The sequence below is a fragment of the Peromyscus eremicus genome, chromosome 3, assembly GCF_949786415.1.
Source record: "Peromyscus eremicus chromosome 3, PerEre_H2_v1, whole genome shotgun sequence".
NCBI classification, from domain to species: domain Eukaryota; kingdom Metazoa; phylum Chordata; class Mammalia; order Rodentia; family Cricetidae; genus Peromyscus; species Peromyscus eremicus.
The window spans coordinates 9,649,112-9,671,533 of NC_081418.1; the positions used below are offsets into that span (position 1 = coordinate 9,649,112).

At 35.8% G+C, this 22,422-nt stretch overlaps 1 long non-coding RNA gene across 3 annotated transcripts in view; it reads left to right on the forward strand.

Moving 5' to 3' along the window:
* The first annotated feature begins 8,259 nt into the window (after positions 1-8,259).
* The window catches only part of LOC131906611 (uncharacterized), a 43,444-nt gene continuing 29,281 nt past the window's right edge, over positions 8,260-22,422 (forward strand). Inside the window, exons 1-2 of one of the 3 annotated variants that reach the window (XR_009378154.1) lie at positions 8,260-8,715; positions 11,985-12,081. This is a non-coding gene — a long non-coding RNA (uncharacterized LOC131906611). Of the gene's footprint in view, positions 8,716-10,304; positions 10,481-11,251; positions 11,340-11,984; positions 12,082-22,422 lie in introns of those variants that run through there. The other 2 variants (XR_009378156.1, XR_009378155.1) reach the window with 2 other exon arrangements.

Here is a 22,422-nt window from a genome sequence, read left to right on the forward strand (position 1 = left end):
TCTGTGTGTTGTATGTGTGCATGGAGACCAGAGATCCACATCTGGAACCATCGTCTCCTTGCTGTTCCTCCTCCATTTCCTTCTCTTCCCCCTCCTCTTCCTCCTCCTTCGCTTCCTCTCCTCCTCCTTCTCCTCCTCCTTCTTCTCCTCTTCTTCTTCTTCCTCCCCTCTTCTTCCTCCTTCTCCTCCTGCTCCTTCTCCTTTTTCTTCATATCCTCCTCTCCCTCTCCCTACTCCCAGACATGATCTCTACTGAACTTGAAGCTGTGCATTTCAGATGGAGTGACTGCCCAGCAAGTTCGTGGAATCTGTCTGTCAGTGTCACTCAGTGCTGGGGGTTCAGATATTCTAACTATGCCGTGCCTGACTTACATGAGTGGTAAGGATTTGAACTTGGTTCCTCTTGCTTTCATAGCAAGCACTTTACCCATCGGGCCATCTCCCCAGTGCCATTTTACATATATTTAAAATCAGTCTGTTCTTTGTTTTCTCATTCTGTAGCCCTGTTAAATACCAATTTTTATCTTTGGTTGTTCTGTCAATATTTTCCACAAAATTTTACATTTTTCATTAAATCGTCGTAAACAAATTTAGCTATGCAAGGATAATACATTCAGTCAGTTACATAACCCTTAGAATATTGCTTTAAATTTGCCAGTGAAAGAAATTCAGCACAAAGCAAACCCATATTTGTTTCTGCCAATAAATATTTATTGACAGTCTTTTCTAGTCCAAGACTGTGCTGAATGCAAGGAATAAAATACAAACAGTATAATTTATAAGCAAATGTACAAAAATCTACATGGAATGTGTTTAAAGAGACCTATCATGCCTTTTAGAGAATCAACTACTCCAGATAACAGGACTGGGGCAAACCCCTAACCTAAGGTGACTAATGAGTTTTTCTGTTTCCTAAAACTTGAAGGGAATGGTATAATATACAATTGAGATTGTTGAGCATCACTTTGTAGTGATCATTCAACACATTCAAAGAAGTGCGGGAAGGGACACTCTGATTTATTGTTTTCATAATTTGTTACTGTTTTCTCTGATTTATTTTTGTCTTATTTCATTTGGGCTGCTGTAGAAAATAGTGTGAATTATGTAGCTTATAAACAATAGAAATTCATTTCTCACCCTCTAGAGGTTCTAAATATTTAGTGCATCAAGGTGCTTGTGTGGTGGATCTTCTATGGGGGTCATAGTGACTTCTCATAGTATCTTTATACAGCCAATGGCCATAAAGGTTCCCTTGGACCTCTGTCCTAGCAGCACTAATTTCATCAAGTGCCTTGATCTCTTGATATAAGCATCTCCCCAAACTCCCACCTTCTAATGCCATTTTGAGGAAAGTCTTAAGATTTAATATATAAATTTGGAGGAGATATACATTAATGCTGTGGAACTCTCATAAAACTTATCTGTTACCTCAGTGATGAAGGTCTAAGAGATTATCTCCTACCTTCATTTATGAACCTACATTTCTAAAAATTAGAGTATAAACAAAGACAAAAGCAAAGCAAAACAACACAGAATGATTTATTTTAAGCCCCTACCTAATTCTGCAAGATCTCTTTAGGTGTACCATGTTATGTAATTTAAATATCAAGGAAAAATAAACATGTTAGTCAATTATTGTTATTAGTTCAGATGTTTTTTGGAGGGATGAAGAAGAAAGATACAGAGAGCTATAACTTGGTAAAGGCTATATTTTGTGGCATGGAAGAATTAGGGACTGGTATCTCCAAAAATACGTATGAGAACAATTTCTTGGCTTGCTTGTGGTGTTGAGATTAAAAGGGCAAGCAAGATTGAGATTGCTTCTTATTAATAAAAATGAAATTGGAGTTCAAGAGAAAACCCAATGCACATGAGATGGTCAGCAAAGGAGCAAGGGGGAAGAATGTGTTGAAGAGCACAGGAAAATTAAAGTCCAAGAATAATATCATGGGTGGAAGAGAAGTTTAAATGGGTTTTCAGTAATAGAATGGTCACACAGAGATGGAAGGGTCTCTGGGGCTTGCTGGATGCTAGCCTAGACAAGGCACAGGCAGCTCCAGGTTTTAGGAGAGACCCTGTTGCAAGGGAATAAGGCAGGCAGTAGTAAAGGTGAACACTTGATGTCCTCCTCTGGCTTTCAACACCAAGCAGTTACCGTGTACATACACACATACACACATACACACACACACACACACACACACACACACACACACACACAAAGACTTTTAAAATTTTTACTTTATTTTTTGTGCATGGGTGTGTTGCCTGCATGTATGTCTGTCCACTATGTGCATGCCTGGCACCCAGGGAAGTCAGAAGAGGCCATCAGATCCCTTGGAACTGGAGTTACACCTAACTGTGAACTACTGTGTGTATGCTGGGAATAAACCCAGGTCCTCTGGAATAGCAGCCAATGTTTTTAACCACTGATCTGCCTCTCCAGTCCCACAAAATACTTTTTTAAAGAAGAGATTTGATTTCAAGTTTATATCAATATGGTAACTGTCTCCAAGAAATGAGGGAATATTATCTCTTCTTTCCCTACATTTCCATTCCAAAACATCATTAAAATCCTTAGATGCAGTGTGGATCTCCACATCTCTTGGAAGTGAGGAGTTTGATGTACCTTCTCCTAGATCTGAGAAAATGTATTAATAAATTCATAACTGAATTTCAGTTATTTTTAAGACTCCTTTTTTCTTAAAGTTCTCTGAGTGTGTTTACACATTATAGCTAGGCTTTGACCATGTAGCTGAGACTGGCCTAGAAGTGCATCCTCCAGCCTTAGGTTTTCAAGTGTTGGCACTGAAGGCATGTCCATCATGCCTGATGTGAATTCCATATTTGAAATGAAAGATTCAGATTTTATTACAGAATTTGAAGGCTCGTGTAGAATTATCACAAATATTAGCCCTTAGTTTAGCCAGATGACAAGATGGGCAGAAGAGAAATGAGAAAATCAGAGTAAATACCACAGTACATGCCATACAGATGTGTGTACGCAACACTGTGAAACAGAGAGGAGGTGCAAGGTTGAAGGTGCCAGCCACCATAATCAGTTTGATACTTGGCTTTTCAGAGATGACTATGTACCTGATTTGTTAGAATGCTCTGGGGATAAGACAGTAATTCATGCATCTGATTTGTATGTTTATGGTTTTTACTACCAATAGAAAGTGAATTAACTATCACATATTTTTGTAGCTGGAGTTATCTCCAGGCCCGCCCGGGCTGGTAGCCACTCAGACTCAAATAAACATACAGTCGCTTATATTATTTAAACTGTTTGGCCTAAAGGCTCAGGCTACTTGCTAGCTAGATCTTACATCATAAATTAACCCATTTCTATAAATCTATACCTTGCCACTTGGCTCATGGCTTACCAGTATCTTAACATCTACTTCTCATGGTGGTGGCTGGCAATGTCTCCTGACTCAGCCTTCCACTTCCCAGAATTCTCCTCTCTTTGTCCCATCTATACTTACAGCCTGGCTACTGCTAAATCATCATTTTATTTATTAACCAATCAGAGCAACACATTCACAGCCATATAGAACAATATCAACATCATTTCCCCTTTTCTTTTTTTTAAATGAAGGTTTTAACTTTAACATAGTAAAATTACATACAACAAAATAATTATCAAGCAAGAATTATAGTTATAATATCTAGTCTATTTATATTTGGAAAAATTAAAGAAGATATTCTATCTATCCTATATTTGTGAGTCTAAGGTTTCATATTTAACTTGTCTTTTATCATAACTAAAGAAAATTATAACTATCTAGTCTTCAACTACATCAAAGACCTCAGAAGGATATACTATTACCTGAGAAACAGGAGAAGGATGCATGCAGCTTTTGGGAGTCTTGCAAGAGTAGACAGAGACTAATAGTATCTTGGGGTCACTTAAAGCATCTGTAATTGTACAGAGACAATGAAGTTCCATGCCTAATAATTCAAAATTATCTCAGGAACTAGGAAACCATATTCTTATGGGAAACCATATTAAGGATATAGTGTTAGAAAAAAATATATTTTCAATAAAAGAAAACAAAAGATTGTCAATAAAATCAGCAAATATTATTGGAAGTAGTCTTTGACAGTTCAACAGAAATTAAGATAACACTACTTATACTAACTGAATATGTGTCTTTTAAAACTCAAAGATTCTAGGATAAATTAAAGAAAATATTTGTTAATGATGTGCTATATCATAGTTATTTTAATTACTGGTACTTTCCACTTTAGCACCTTGCTGTTTGTGTGTGAAGTTGCTCTTCAAAGCAAGCAGTTCTCAACATTTTTGTGGGAATTGGTACCCTGGCAAAACCGCTACGCCAATGACTCCTTTCACAGTTTCCCTATGTGACCCAACAATTTCATTTCTCAGTTTTTCTTTGTTTCAACCATTTTGAATTTCAGTCTTTTCAAACCAAATTGTTCTAGTGGTCATAATTATCAAGAAGTATTTTGAAATAAAGGTGGAAAATATACTTGAGAACAATTCCCCAAAGCTTAAATCAAATATAATGGAGATGGACCACTACAGCATCATGATTTTTCCAGGAGCATGCTGTTGTTATTACAACAGGATGGAAGGGAATAACATCCTCACACAGCTTTGAGATTTGGATTAGAGTTGCAATCAAGAGATGAACAGAGAATCAGCCCACAGCCAAGCTACCTTCATGAACACTACTAATCGTCCATGTCCAGATACAAATATTGAGAAGACAGGAATATTGAGAACTCAGGTCCAGGAGTTCTACACTGCACAAAGGCTGACTGGGAATGACTATATCCGTCTAATTGGCCAGTTTACAGCTATCCAGTGACAAAAATGAGGGGAGTTTGCAGCAGAGATTAAGACAATTAAAGAAACTGAATGGAAAACTGCATCGTTTCTATGTGATCACAAGCATGTGATTTTCCCATACCAGCAATAAAAATAGAACCCAAATGGCTTTATTTGCCCATCACCAATGAGGTGCTCAAGTTAACACACATTTAATAATGTCCAGCTGTTAGCCATTGCCCCTGCAACCATTGCCCACCCCACCTGCTGGGAGAAAGATTTTATTGTTTTTAATTAACAATATTATCTTTTCATCCCCAGTCCTCAAATAAACATGCCATTGCATGACAACTCATTTTATCAAGAGTTTATAACATTCATAAATGGACATACTTTGATCTGGCAAATCCCCTACCTCTAGTAAAAGTTCACATTCATTTTTATTAAGCACCTCAGTGACATAGCTTTTTATTAGTGCTGTGAAATAAAACTCTGGGCATCATTTAGGTTCAAGGTCATTGCTATAAGTGAGGTAAAGTACAGGACTTAACAAGTGTATGAAAATTATAAGAGATTAATAGTATCTTGGTCTCACTTAAAGCATCTGTGATTGTACAGAGACCATGAAATTCCATGCCTAATAATTCAAAATTATCTCAGTTTAGTGCTTTCTATTTCTTTTCATCAATCATGTGCCAAGGAAGAGCCCATTCAGAATTCTGGTTATATAATCATACTGAAGAAGTTTGCTTTCTTCTATTTATATTGTTTATACTGAGAGAAAAGTTTAACCATTTATTATTTCTTAGGGATAAATTATACTTTTATACACTGAAAGAATTTCATGGAAGCTGGTTGAGTAAAATGCTGTACTTCAGGTAATGTCAACTTATTAATAATTGTGTTTTACCACAAAATTTGAAGTTATAGAGTATTTCTTGGTATTTCTAAAGAGTTTTCCTATTAGATGTTCAAAAGGGGAGAGGTAGAGTGAGAAGCACTAAAAGGGTCATGCTAAGGGAGGGATTTTCTCCCTTTTCTGTCTCAGCAGAATAGTATGAGAGTATGAGGGTACTAGTGAGCTGGCAAGGGGAGTTTAATTCCTCACTGGCATGTTTTTAAAGGCAGCTTCAAATTTGATATTAAAACATGAAATTGACTACAGAAGTTCATTATTGTTTTGGTCCACAGTTTCCAATGTACCTTAGGCCACTGGTGACAAGAAATTATGTAATAGTGTTTGTTGATACGTACAATCTCCTGGTTCATTTTACTATGATAATAGACTATATAACATAAACAACCAACTTGGACCTCAATTCAAAGCTCATCTCTAAGACTCACAGCTCTCATTTTAGTTTATCTTCTTTAATTTATATTGTTTATAATGAATAAACACACATGCTTATACAACACACTCAGGTATATTTCCCTAAAGAAGAAGAAACAGTTCAAATACTAAGGCATGCTGAGCATGGCAGTGGTGCCTGTTTCTTGAATCCTGCATGGCAAAGCAGAGCGATCATTGAATTTAGGCTAGCCTTGGTCAGCTACAGAGCAAACCGCAGACTAGCCTGGAGTACAGAGGGAGACTGTTTCAAAGCAAAGGGAAAGTCAGAACAAAGGAAAAACTCAAAAACTCTGCCACTCCTGAAAGGATAGACAGACAGACCAGAGTTTACTAAAGCTGAATTTGTGACTAAAATTTGTAATATTATAACCACTCACATGAAGCAATGTACTTATTTTTATTTTGTTGAAATGTAGTATGTCATTCATTTCTAAATTACATTGCATATACTTTTGTGGAATACTTAGAATGATTTTAAGGACTTAAAATTCCCTTTCAAAAATTAGCTCTTTATTAATATTTATAAAAAGAATCTCAGAAAGGAATTTCTGGAGCTCTAAATTAAGGGACTATTTTTAGTAAAATAACCTGAAATAGATCCTACATAACTCTACCATACCTTATTGTCTTTGTTGATGATGTAGACAGGAACGTCCCAATGATTAGAGACTAATGGCTAAAATTTAAGTCACAGTCGCAATGTCCTCATTTGCATAGTGTTCAATTAGTAAGTGCACATTGCTATGCGGAGCTCATTGGAAATGTGCTGTACATATGAAATACATTACAGACTGAGTCGCCCTTAGTGCTCCCTCCAGGTTGGCGGGGACATTAACGCAGTCCATCAACTTGCCAGCAGACCGTTACTTACTCAGCCGTGTTCCCTGTGGACTGGCTTTGCTCTCTTTGAGCATATTGCTTTAATAAGGAGAATTATTTCCCAAAGCCTGAGTTATCAGAGGCCTGGGAAGAAGCATTTTGGAACCTGACAAATTGCTTTCCGTAGGAAATCATTTTGGAGATCACAGTATAAAATGTTTATCTAGCTTCATTTACATAAAAACATCCAGCACAGCATTTCACAAATTAACCCAAATTTGATATAACACTGAATGATATATGTCTAAATTCTTCCATTTACAGGATTCCAGATGTGTTTTTTATGTTGCTTGATTTACTTTCTGATTAGTTGTTCGAACTTAAGACATCTGTTGCCATTGTGCAGCAGAGAATGTTTTAATGGTATTACTAAATTCCATGCATCTATCAGTGCCTAATCATGTGTCTAATGCAGAAACAACTCCCGGGCAGGCTTTTCTACACAGATGTGAAACACTAGACTGCTGATCATGAGATTCTTCTGGAAAAACAGCATTTATGGAAAGCAATTTCTTACTATCTGAATTTAGGTAGAAAAGTAAGTACTAAATGTGTTCAAAAAATAGTTCAGAACATCTCATGATTTTATTCGAGACTTTGTGGTAGCAACTGTTGTCTGTGGCTGTAGTGGATGTTTTAGAAGATTGCATTATTGATCATGCCAGATCTCACTGTTTTCTTGGAAGCTTGGGAAAATCAGTTAATGCATGTCCACTGTCTATTAACAAATTAAAGTGGAACTAACACAAATCAGACTGATTAGGAAGATAACCATCTAACTATTCCAAAGTAAATCACACAGACTCTTCATTATCCAACGTTTATGGAATGCGTGTCTGCTGAGGAATTTTCGAGAGCGTTCAGCCAACCCAGGCCAACTCTCTTTACTACTGATAAGAGAATCTATGAAAAGATGAAGTGAGGAGAGGAAGAACAACCAGCAACCTGGTACATTTCAAAAATCAATACAATATTACAGTTCAGAATAGTTTCACTAATGTGTTGCCAGGTGATTTTATTTTACATATGCGGAACTCAACTCAGATGGTTTCCATACATTCCGGAGTCCTTTAAGCCATTAATTCTGGAATGTTCTCTATCCTTGGACCCAGCAAGTTAAAAGGAAGAAGCAAAAGCATTTTCTCTGGGTTCTGATCCTCCAATAAGTGTCCAGCAGCAAGTGATTCTGTACTGGTCACAGTACTGTGGCGTGAGTCAAAGTGAGAACTCTATTGCGGAATTGTCTCGGAGGTCTATGCAGAGAAACTGAGGTTTGAAAAAAATGGAATAAGATTTCTGCTTAAAAAAGGAAACAGTGAAAGAGAAGCGTGGGTATTGATCATTATGATGAATGTTTGAAGTCAGAACAATATTCAAGCTCTGGCTCTGCGTTAACCCAGTAGTATGTGTTGAGCTAGCTTCCTGGCTTGTCTACATCTGCTTCTTCATGAAATATGGAGATGAAGACGACTATCTGGTAGAAATTAGAGTAAGAATCGAGTGATGCAGTTAATGTAGTTAAAGTTTCTGGCATGGAGTCCACACATGGGAACCCAGTAACCCTCAGTTATCATCATTGTGTTTGTTAGTATAGTATCTTTTTTGGGTGCTAGGGAAAAAAACAAAAAACAAAAAACAGAGCCTTGCACAAGGAAGGCTGGAGCTCTGCCTCCAGACATATAAGGTGAGAAATCCATAGGAATCTGCTTAAGGAGTATTAGGGAATTTATTAGGATATAAATAAATTGAGGAAATATACTCATGAATACAGAACTGAGTAGACAGCTGAAGTCTAGGTGGCTCAGTAGATAAGAGCACTGACTAATGTTCCAGAGGAAACGGGTTCAATTCCCAGGTCGTCTGGAGTCTGATGACAGCAATGGCCCAGATGATCCAACATCCAAAACAGCTTCAAAGCAACTGGCTGAGATGATCCAGCCTCACAGACTACTACAGCCAAGATTTAACTATAATTCTTAATTTCCTCAGGATCTCTATAAGATTGCCAGTGCCTCCAATCAGCAGGAAGTAGTATGGAAAGCTATACCCAAATTCCCAAATACTGTTTATGAGTTTATTTTTATTTAAAGCAGGTTGATTATAAATACAAAATCTTTCTAAGAAGAAAAGGGGATATAGATATGATAGGATGAAAGAGTAGATTATTGAATCTACTTTTAAAGAGCAACAGTTTGTTTGAAATGTTTTACATTGCTATAGATTTTGGTTTATTGATACAAATTTAAAGTTAATTTTGGTATACTGTATATATATATGTATATATATATATATTTCTACTCTTGTTCAACGTATTATGTTTATATAACTCATTTAAAATTGCAATGTATAATAAAATACAAATTAGTAATTATTCATCTATGTTAATCAAACATATGGTCATGTTAGTTAAGTTTTCTAGGTGTACACCTAGAAAAAGATATATTTCAGTTAGGTAGAATCTTCAAACACTTCAAAGACCTACAGAATATGGCATTTAAAATGTTTTAAGAACTTAGACTTTTCTGGACATTGAGAGATGTCTGCTTCTGGCAGCACCAACCTACTTCGGAGAAGATGATGGGCACTGAAGAAATTCCATATGGAGTTTGCTTTCTTTAGGACAAAAGTTAGCCACTTGGGCAAGAAACTCCTCTTTCCTGGACAGCCTGACAGTACGTTGTATAAACTGAACATGCCGGACCATAGGAAGGTGACCACTGAGCTTTGCAAGGCGAGATGGTCCTTCAGGTTCCTGCTTCATAGAAGAAACTGCCAGACATTCTACAGGACATGGGGAGAAGTGACTGACAAACTTTGCCAGAATGGGCAGAACAGTCCTTAAAATTTCCTGCTTCACTGAAAGCTATGCCAGAGACTCTAGGCCTGTAGGCTAAAAATAGATGCCCCAACGTTACAGGGGAACTTTGGATGACTGTCTAGTTAGCCAGATGTCTCTGTCATTTCTAGAATTATAGAAGTTGCTTACAATGCACTTTTTGTTTACTTAGGTAATATTATATCCTTCTGTGGTCTTTGATGGAGTTGAAGACTAGACAGTTAGAATTATAGTTTTCCTTAGTCATGATAAAAGATAAATTAGATATAAAACTTTGGACTCACAAAAAATAGAATAGGTGAAAGAATATTATTTTATTTTTGCCAAATACAAATAGCCTAGATATTGTAACTGTAATTCTTGCTTCATAACTGTTTTGTTATGTATAATTTTAGTATATTAAAGTTAAAACCATCCTTTTTTAATAAACAGAAAAGGGGAAGTACTGTGGGATGTCTTTCTGAATATGTGTTGCTCTCATTGATTGACAAATAAAGCTGTTTGGCCAATGGGGAGGCAGAATAAGGATAGACAGTACATTCAAACTGAAGAAGGTTGGAGTCAGGCAGAAGTTGTGAACCACTGCCAGGAGAAGAAAGATGTGAGAGAACAGGTAATGCCATGAAGCCACATGGCAAAACATAGATTAATAGAAATGGGTTGAATTAGTTATAAGAGCTAGTTAATAATGAGTTTGAGCCACAGTCCACACAGTTTGTAATTAATATAAGCCTATAAGTGATCATTTTATAAGTGGGTGTGAGAGCTCCCGTGGGAGAGATTCGTCTGGACTGTAGGCCTAGGCTGGACAGAGAAACTTTCGTCTACAGACCTACATCCCTAGAACTGTGCTGAGTACAATGTCTGATAAATATGTACAGTGATCATTTCAGACAAAATTATCCCTTTGAAAAAACCAAAAAAGATTTTTGTTTTTTACTCAAAGCATTACCCCAACCTCCATTATGCTCAATTGAAATAATTGGCATCACATTCTGTAAACATTTTCATGAAAATAATATATAGCACCTCACCATTCCAACTGTTTTAGTGTGTGGAGTATATTTTGTGCCTAAATTATCCAGCAAGGAAAGGATGTTCATGGCCTAATAGAAGTACAATTTATAGAAATATCATTAAATTAATCTAAAATGCACAATACAAATACCAGCACTAGTTCTCAATAGGAACTATAAATTAAACAAGATGTCTACTTCATCTCCAGTCAATAAGCCTAAGGTTTATTTAAAAAATAAAGAGGAATACAATTAGAAAAGCATATTTTAGGGTGTGTTTCTGCTTAGTTTCAAGATCCTCATGCCTAATGCATTTACCAATTGCTCCCACGCAACACAGGGGCTGGACTATGTCACAAAGGCATAGATCTTTATCAAAGGATGATGACATTCATAGATTCTTTTAAAAATGACTCTTGACGGCACTGCTTTTCGTTGTTTGTTTTTAGTGGGATGGTATGCCACTGTCAAAAACCACTGGGGTTCCGTTTTCTTGGAAAAGACAGACTAGTTAGTGAGCATATATAAGCAGTCTTCGACACAGTAGATTAAAAAGTGATGAGCACAATGTGCTGGGAGAAAGTCACCAGGTTACAGGAAGAGAAGAAAGTGCTGGAGGAGTGGAAGATAGCATGTGGCAGTTACACAAATGACCTACGGAACCAGTTTTGAGTGTCATCGAAACCTGAACAGGGTAGCAATCAGATAATTGAAGTGTGTGTTTGTGTGTGTGTGTGTGCGTGTGCGTGTGTGTGCGTGTGTGTGTGTGTGTGTGTGTGTGTGTGTACTAAGACTAGAGCCCAAGGCCTTGTGCATGGTAGGCTAGCAGTCTGTTGATATGTGTTATTCTTAGCGCTGTTTTTACTTTTTAGTTATCAGGCAAAATCTTAGTAATTTGCTCAGGCTAGCCTTGAACTTGTGTTTCTTCTACCTCAGCCTCCTGGCAGCTGGTCATCAGGCCTGCTCAGCCAAGTCTAGCAAAATTTAAGTTCTTATTTTAAAGTCCTTTGGGGGAAATACAATGGAGGGAAAACATTAATTGACTTACTGCAAAGAGGTAATTAGAGGTTTTTTTCTTCTCTTTTCCACCCTTCTGTTTAGCCTAGGCTGGTCTCCAACTCACGATGTCATTGCTTCCATCTACTGAGTACTCGTATTATGGGGTATGCATATATAACCACAGTCAGCGGAAGTTAAGGTATTTTTTTATATAGTCTTTACACAGTTTATAAGTATAATTTTCATCAATTTATTTTCCCTCAAAACTGCAAATTTTTTATTTATTATCATTTATAATAAGATTATTATTATCATTTATTTCTGAGTTGTTCGAATATTAAAGCATATATATTAGAGCATTTTAAAAGAATCAAGCATATATTGCCCCTAAAGACTGAAATCACATATAATTATGAATTCAGTAAACTGATGGGGTTATAGCACAAGATTTTCATCAGAAATTTTAATAAGAACACTTATTAAAATGTTTAGATTTTGCAATATTATATATGAACTTTGGACTTTAAAAGTACATGCAAGCAGACCCCAATCCATAGACACAATGTTCACCTGACACAGGAGGACAAAACAAAGAGTTCATACTTGTTTTCCTTGTTTCTTCTGACTTTTCTCATGCTCTGTATGTTGTTTATGTTAGTGGGACCAGGATATTTCCAGCTATGGAGGGAAAGTACAAGCTGCTGCAGCTGACTGAGGCTCACTGCTCCACCAGTACTGTTTAGAACCAGGGATTAGCTGCTGCACTAGCTTCTAATCTACAAAATGCAGATAATATTCCTTAGCTAATTGGAGGCTTCGGGGGATTGAAGGAGATAATATGTAAAGAACTTGAACATCTCATTATTAGTTATTCTCTTTTAATCATTTAGTAATAAGAAGTTATATTTTTACCTCTCGCAACTTCAATTACATCTATTTCCAAGTCTGTTCTGATTATAATTAATCATGTTCATATACTTATTATCTAGCATTCCAACCAGACTGCAATTTCCTTTATTACAGAGCAATCAGATTGAAAGTAAATCCATGATACGTTTACTTACTGCCTAACAATGGTCGAGAGGCTTCCCGACACTGGAGACCCCTTGCAGTCCCTCATACTCAGTGTCTAGCTGGGTATTTTGCTATTTTTTTTCCCTATAGTATAGCCAATTTGTCTTGTTTTCTCTTTTTATATTCACGTTACTGCTAGATGTGTATTCTTTACATTTTCACACATTTGGACCTTTTGCTTTAGTTAAATTCCACCAAAAATACATCTGCATCATGGAAATGTGCTCATCCTCCAAACATACTCTCCTGCCCTTGAAATTCTGTCCGGTTTATAGGTACATCATGTGTGAACCTTTGTTCTTTACATTTGCCTGTAAGTTACATCATCTATTTAAAAACTTCTACAATATTTTGAGATTGGAAATTTCTTTTCAAAAGGAGATTAAGCATTCTTAATTTTTCCCATTTTCATAGCACCTACAGTTTACATATAGTGAATATGCAGTAAAATCCTACTTGGTTCCGAGTAGTATGTATGTTGAAATCATGGGGCTGTTAAACGGGGAAAACTAGTGAATGTGTGCAGGTATTATCTCAGGTCCATCACTTCTTTGATTTTTATCAAGCCTCCAATCGTTATTAAGAAATGACTATTAGGCTCATGGATTCTGTAACTAATTAGAAACGTTAGTATTCCCTTACCTAATTTCCTGTTGAAGCTGACAGACTCTCTAAGGATTAGATCTCCTGACGAACTGGCCAACACAGCACCTCCTCCTTCGCCGTTGTCTGATGGACTTGCCGTGTGTGGTCAGTCCTGTGATCCAGCTCACAGCTAGGGGCAGAACACAGTGTCTTCTTTAAGTATTTTTTTATTTTAACTTTAAAGAATATTTAAATATCATAATATAAAGTTCAATGATTTCTCTTTCTTGAAACATGGTTCATTTTGTAGCTAAGGGCGGTATGTGCTGGACCTCAAATTTACAGCAATCTTCATATATCAGCCTCCCACATGCTAGGATTACAGGCATGAGCCATCATACATGGCTAATTTTTTTAAAGTAAATATATTTAATTATACAATCATCATTATAAATGAGTTTCTATATCAAATTAATGAAACCTCAGAATAGGTGTTTCTTAATTCTGACTAATCAACAATGTTTTTGAATATCAGTCACTGAATTTTTATAATTAATAATATATTTTAATGATGATGAGTATCTTATGTATATACAACACACTGCCTATCTTCCCTAGTTCATAGACACTTAGGTGGATTCCATTTTTTTTTTATTTTTATGAACATTAATCGATCAATATTTTCTGAAAGGATATCTCATTGTGACATGACTTAAGTTTTTTGATCATAAAAACCTCTTGAAGAAAATATTGCCTTTCCATCAGTCTGTTCTGACTCATTTTTAGTAATGTAAGAATCATCCAGACAAATGGCAGGCAGTGTGTGTACACTCTAGTTTTTTTTTGTTTGTTTGTTTTTTGAGACAGGGTTTCTCTGTGTAGCTTTGCGCCTCTCCTGGGACTCACTTGGTAGCCCAGGCTGGCCTTGAACTCACAGAGATCCGCCTGGCTCTGCCTCCCAAGTGCTGGGATTAAAGGCGTGTGCCACCACCGCCCGGCTAGTATTTTTTTGTATGTTATACCCAACTTAATGTCATTGTTACTGCACTGATGGAAACACAGTTGGCCGGTGTGGAATAGTATTATTTTTCTGGTTTATTGAAAGTTTTGTGGTTTGGGACAAAGATGGCCAACATCATTTTCTTTTATCTGAAAATCTTTAGAGTTTCCAAGTAGTATGTATGTTGAAATCATAGGGCCGTTAAACAGGGAAAACTAGTGAATGTGTGCAGGTATTATCTCCTTTTTGTTTGTTTTTTCTCCTTTTGATAACAAGTCAGGGTAGAGAATGATTAACGTTAGTGCATTTTTTATCTTCTTTGGGCCAAAAATTATACACCGTAGGTAGAGGATAATCCCAACTAGGAGCATATGCCAGAATGGTAGAAAAGCAAGATATATTGTTTATAAATGCTTTTGATTTGCATTTTCATAATTATTAGTGATATATATCACTTTATATGCTTACTAGCAATTAATTTATACTCTCTTATAAATTATGCTTGTATCTTATATCTTTACATAGCTATATCGTTTCAAGATTGTCTCTTACCTTTCCTTTTAATTCTTTTTTTGCCATGGCCTTACATTTACATGTAAATTTGTCACCCATTTTCGATTCATTTTCTGTTGGTAGGTTTGAAATTAATCTGTTTGCATGTGGAATTCCAGTACTTGGAAATATACTTCTGTTCTTTTTAACTGAACTGCTTTGATATCTTTGCTGAATGCAACTAGCCATAATGTTAGGGGTTGTTGCCCAAAGTTATGCTGTTTTGGTAATCTTATACATTCATCCTTATGCCGACAGCACACACAGTTAATAAAGTTAATTTTATAATAGTTTGCTCTTGTCTTTGGTTGGTTTGTCTGTTGTGACATTGTATTATTAAAAGGATATCCAAGGTGGTCTTGAAATTTCTAGGAAGCACAGACTTCCCTGTCTTCGTGCCTTAGCTTCTCAGCTCCTGTAATTACAGTCCTGTGTTCACTGTACCTGTTTTCCTAGTATGTTTTAGATTGAGAAACAAGGTTCCTCTGACTTGGTTTTACAGTTTGAAAACACTTTAATCATTTTGAGTCTTTTAGAATTCTTACATTTTAGGGTCAATTTATCAGTTTCTGTCGGTAGGTGAGTATGAGTTTACGTTTCCGTATAACAGGTGGACATTAGCCCTCCTAAATACCATTGGCTATCATCAGATTAAAAAAAAAATCTGTTCCAAGAATACTTTGCCTCTTTTGGAGTTGTTAGCCAGTGATATTCTACAGACTCCTGTGGAATGTGTGCTGTCGTATTGTCCTTGGTTATTCCAGACTTTGATGGTGACACACCATTCTTTTTTATTTTATTTTATTTAAGCTTTCTTTTTATTTATTCTTTGTGTCTTTCACATCATGCATCTTGATCCCAATAATTTCCTGTTCCTTCGTATCTGCCCTCTGCCCTAGCAACCTCCTCCCAAAAATTAAATAAAATTTAAGAAAAAAAAGAAAGGGAAAATTAAAAGAAAATCTCATCATGGAAGCTGTAGTGTGACACAGTAAGTCACTTAGTAAACCTTTTTGTCCATATATCTTCACATACAAGTGTAAGGGGGGGTCAGCTTCCTCATCCACCACAGGTGGCGGGGGCAAGGGCATCTTTCCTTCACCCTCACCACCATATGGCAGACAAAGGGAGTGTGGCCAACTATTCCACTCTCATCCCCTCAGGGACAGCTCACCCAGGCGTCTGCCAACAGGGTCAGCTCTACTGTGCTGCCCAGGTGAGCAGCAGGACCTGCTTTCCTGGGTGCTGCAGCTGGTAAGAGGGAGGATCAGTTCCATTGTATGTCTCGGACTGTAGGGTTGAGGGGTAAGGAGGAACACCCCATTCTTAAGAAGACCACATACTTGAGTCTTGGGAATATGGAGTAATTGAGCCAATACTGGCCTGAAAGCTTTGGTTATAATGGGTAACATTCATAGTGCTTAAAGTTTCTATGTTCCATACCAGTGAGAAAAGCAATCATCAGTTTTACCCAGGAGTGAACCTTTTAGGCCACAGTAATGACTAGCCTGGCATGACTGTCCACTGGTACAATTGTGGCACAATGGCATGAGTGTCGTGACAGTGACCTACCACTTTCTGATTTGGATTTAGGGCCCGTTCCACATATGAGACTCATGTCAAGCATGGTTTTCAAGGCCAGTCACCTGTTGCTAGATAGATCATGGACCCTAAAAAATAAACTACTGCTGTTACTCTGTTAAATGACATAGGATTAAACTGACACATACAAACTTATTGTTATACTCACAGACGTGTACATCGCTCAGCACTCATTAGAAGATTCTCTTTGCAGTGAATGGTGATTAACACAAAGACCCACAACTGTTCAATATTCAGAGGATGAGAAACTGTGGAGAGCTCAGATCTACATGGGGCATCTGTAACATGCCAAGGCTCAGGGATCATCATGAAGGAGGGAACAGGAGAATGTAACTTTTATTTTCTCTCAGTGATATTTTATAGTTTCAATGGACTCACCCTTTTGTTAGTTACGTTAATAACTATTTTACCCTTTTTGTTTTGTTTTAGCTGGGGATTGAACCAGACAAGCACTCTATCACTTTGTCAGTTCTTTTTTATTTTTGATTGTATTATTAATGGAGTTGTGTTCTGAGTTTCATTCACTTACTGCTTTGATTCATTAAAATTAATTACGTGAACTTTCTAAAGTCAGTTATTGGTGCTAATGGATTTTGAGGGGATGCATTAAGGACACACACACACACACACACACACACACATACATACACACACACACATGATCATATTATCATTGCTACACGGAGCATGATTCTTCTTTTCTGATTTTGTTGCCTTGTGGTTTTTAGAATCTTGTTTCTTCAGAACACATCCATAACAATATTAAAAAGAAGTAGTGAGGAGTAATCCTTGTCTTTTTACCTGTTCTTAGTGGACAGTATAATTTTATTCCTAAGAATAAGGCTAGCTGTAGGGATGCTTTTATCTAACCTATATCAGATCAAAGTTATTATGGTCTTCAATTAGAATGAATGTTTTATTTTAAGTGCTTTATCATCATTTTATTTTGGTCCATTATTAATATAATTTATTGCATTAACTAATCATATGTTAATTGAACTTAGATTCTTAGGGTCGATCTGACAAGTTTATATTGAAGATTTTATATATTAGATTTTGTTCACTGATAATTTTTATACTGAAGAGTTCTTTGAAAGATAATTCCAAGTTTGTTCTTTGAGTACCTATGTACTATTGACCTAAATTGCACACTACATTTTCTACTTAAACTGGATCACAAGGGAAGAAATCTTCTGCTTTTAATTACAACATGATTAGGATAGCTGTAAGAGGGAAAAAGCTACAGACATCAATTTATATTCTTCTGGAAAATCTCACACCACACTTCTTATTATTCTAATATCACCTCCATAAGATATCTCATAATACAAGGAATGTGAATTTTTCCTCCCACTATTTAATCTCCAACCCTAACTCTGTGCATCTGAAATACCTTCAGATCTCTCAAGTGAAACTTACCTTTGGTCAGATTTGAAAGTTCATCTCCCAATTCATATATTTGCAAACTGCCTTCAAGCTCCTTTCGTCTTCCTTGACTACTAATTAGAATAGACATTCTACACTAAGCAAAAGCTTATTCTCCCTTCTTGCTGTAATTTCTACTAGACACACTGAGTTATTGCCCTCACAAAGTCAGTACAAAATTGCAGGCTCATTTGTTCATTTTTATTCCCTCCTGAAGAAACCTCTGTTATTTATTTCGACCCTCAGATTATGGCAGGGTAAATATGGTTGGAAGCAAAGGCAGGCAGAATTCTGTGGCTTCAAGGACAGCCTGGTCTACAGAGCTAGTTCCAGGACAGCTAGGGCTACACAAAGAAATCCTGTTTTGAAAAAAAAAATCACTTCAGTTCCCAATACTTAAAATATGTCACGGAATTTTTGTCTTGCTCCACTGAAATCCAGACATTACCATTCTATGAAAATTCACCAAGAACTGAAGTATAAGTGGCTTCCTGAATAGAATCAAGGGTGACTCTGCAGATAGTCAAGGCCAGCTGCTAGCATTTGAGACTGTGACTGTCCTCCAAACTTGTCTAGCCTTCAGATAACTGCAATCTTATGAATAAGCAGTATTCTAGTACTGCTTATAATCAGTAAGGGATGAGAGAGCATGTTATTCACTTACGAATAACTGTCATCCATCTCTTGATTCAACATCATTTTTTTTTACTAACTTTATGTGTATGTTTAATTTTCAGACCACCAAATCCCTCTTTTTTGTGAAACTCTTGGGTGACTTTTGATCTATTTAATTTTAGTAATTTCTTTGATAGAAACACATTCTATTAGGTTTTCAAGGCTATAACTCATTTTTTCTACTAATATAGAACATTTCTGTAAAAATTGGCATTGTTGGAAAGTGCCCAGTATCATACAGAAAAAGGATAGATATCCAAGAATTAGGTGATTATAAATTATTATTGTCTTAGAAACACAAATTCTGATCTTTCTGAGTCACTCATCTCCATCCAACAGTATTAATACAATTTTTGTTTAAGTAAAAACACCTAATACACGCAAAGTCTTACATGCTTCCTTTCTGTTATTCAGTTAACTTGGTTGTTGAAAAAAAGGGTAGTTATTTCTGATTCAAGATTGCCTTATTTCAGCCAGGAAAATGTGTTGCTTTTACAAAGAGATCAATCACTTTTATTAGAAAAATAACTCAGAGACTATGTCCTTATAATCAAGGGTTAACAGCATCCATGTCACAGTGGGAAAAATGTTGTACTTTATTCTTATTTACAAAATTTTCGAGTTTACAGACTAAGATGTACGTATACTTTTAAAACCAAGTTTCATATATGTCTCCATTACTGGTATATTTAATAGAAGATTAACACACCACACATTTGTATGTAAATATATTATTTATATATACTTATATATTTCTCAAGAGTGAATTATCTGCAGATGTTAATGCAAACTTAATAAAATCCTTCAAAAATGTGTTCTTTAAAAAACTAATTGAACACTATATATTCTTCTGTATTATGAAAATATGCTTCTGAGATTAGTGCCATAATTACAGCCATGATTACTGTGCTTGTGATTCAGTTTTATTGCTCTGGAGGAGACAAACAGTAATCAGAACAATGACTGCATTTATCTCCAAAAGGCTAATAAAAAAGTCAAACATACTGTCTGGGACTTTTTTCTGTTAAGTAACTGATTGTTGTAGGAAATTCATCATGTATCTCTTTGAAAAAGAAATAGATCACTAAAGTTAGTATTTCACTCTAATGCAAAGGGGTTGGAATCTTAGTGTCTCAACATCTCCTAAGGGTCATAATCTACCAAATGTTTGATGTAACCACAGATACTCCATAATCATCTGAGCTCTGTGGAAAGTATGAGTCTGCATAATTTGAAGAAGTGCATTAGTTGTTTGGCAAGTGGTTGTTAATTATTTGGAGTGATAATCAAAGGGATTTTAGAAATATTGAGTAAGAAGCTATTTCAGAGTTCTTCCAAGACAATCATTTATAGATGCTGTCACTTTTCTGTAAGCACGACTGTCACTATGAATAGGAAATGTGTCATGGATTCATCAAAGCTTCAGGGAATCATGTTTGCAACTCGTAAGTCTTCTGGTTCAAAGCAATGGCATCTTTGTAGTAATCTGCAAATTCTGTTTAACATACTGCACCATTTATTTAGACAGATTTTCTGCAATAGGTTTCAGTAGTCAAGCAAAAGTGGCATAAAGACAGAAATCTGCATGAATTATGGCATCTAAATTATTAAACAAAAGCAACAGGATTAATCAAGTAAAGCTACAATTGATTAAACAAATGATATTCTTCCAGGAATCTTTTATTTCTTAAACAAAAGGAAAATATGGACTGACAAAATTAAGAAATGTCACATGAACTGAATAGTCAGAGTTTCTTAAAATTTTCCAGTGGGATGAAAATTATGAAATTATTACAGATTTCTTTCATTTAATCGAGTAGGAGCAGCTTTGTGGAGAGCTCTATATTATACTATCATGTTTTCTAACACTTAATTAGAAATTCTGGCAAACCCTCCTAAATAAAATCCACCCGGGACTGGTAGTCACTAGTTCTATGCTCCCCTTACCAAGTGAGGCTTTATTGCTCTCCCTAAGCAGATATTCAATTCCTCGAATCCTTCCCCTCTAAGTCGAAGTAACAATCCAGAAGATGACTTTTGCACATTTCAAGGAATGAGGGAATGCACTGATATCCACTGTTCAACTCACTTCACTGTCTGATTCTATGTTTAGAATTCTTGCCAGCTTGAATTCAGAAGCATCTGTTGCTTAGGATGCTTCAGAAACTATAGTAGTTATGATGTCTTAGTCGATCATTGCAATGAAAAGAGCTGGCAGATTTGCATGGATTTATAACTCTTGTTCTTGTGCACCACTCTCTCCCTAGATAGCAAATACACATTTTTCTTATTAAAGATGCTTGTGGGGAGATAGGTCATCATATCCCTGTCAAGATTAACCCTTGTCAAGAATCAGAATCATCCACCTAATCTCTAGTGATTTATTTCAGGCACACAATTTCACAACAAAAGATCTTTACATTAATCTTAACACTAATGTTCATTGTTTCACTGAAAAAGCTTTGAGGAACATGAAAAAAAATGTTGTGATATTATGGAATGAGTTAGACATGAAGGAAAGGAAGTTTCTATGATGCATGTTTTTCAATTAAAAATTAGCATTGAAAATATTCCTACTTCTTGCCAAATTTAATTTTAAATACTTAAACCATGAAAATTTTGATGAACTTTCAGTGATCCTGTGCCTGAACAGACACAAAGCAAATTAGAGAACTACTAGTCATTAACAGTTCATCATAATGTTTGGATTCCTGTCAAATAAATCTCCCCCCCCAAAATTCCTCGGCTTACTTCATACCTTGTTTCTCAGAAAAGGAAGTAAAAGTGCACATATATATGCACAAAGTAATCTAATATGTGGACCATTCGGGAGTTTTGAGAAATTCCTTTTTTCCCCATGTGAGTTCTCTTGTTTTATATGTCTGAAAGGGGCTGCAAGACCAAGAAATGTGATGAAAGCATACAAGATTTCTCAGGAAAAGAAAATCAATGTATAAGAGAAGAAACAATATAGTGTTCTATATGAGTCCCATTTTTCCCCTGAAAACAATTTAAAACCTGTTTCAAATATTTGAAATTGTAAGAATATTTCTCTTATTATTCAGAAATAGAAATTCAGCTAAAACGTAATTACTATTAAATTAAAACTGAAGCTTGTACACATTATTTATAACTACAAATATTTCCACTAATTTATTATATTAATTTATTATTTAAGTTTATAATAATTTTATGATCATAACTTTTAACATTTATACCTACTATATGACCTAATTTAAATAGAAACTTGTAAAATTAGAATTCATATATCATTATGATGTTAAAATTTTCAAAGAAAGAAACCCACATCAGTTTCCTCTAGGTAACAATTTATTTTATGAAAAATTCCAAACATCATATGTCAAAATCTGATTCTTCACCTTTTAAAAATAGCACTGTGAGTTCTGAGGACAATATCTATTGTTTGTTTGTGGCTTACTAAATATATTTTGTTAGTAAACAAATGATTACTCTCTTGAAACTTGATGACATAAAAATCTTCCATCAGCCTCTCACACTAAAGCATAGTTAAAGATTTTAAAATCATCCTTGGAGTTTTAGTGAAAATAACAGACATTCTCACACAGATGAAGAAGCACTGCGGGGTTACTTTTGGAGAGATTACAC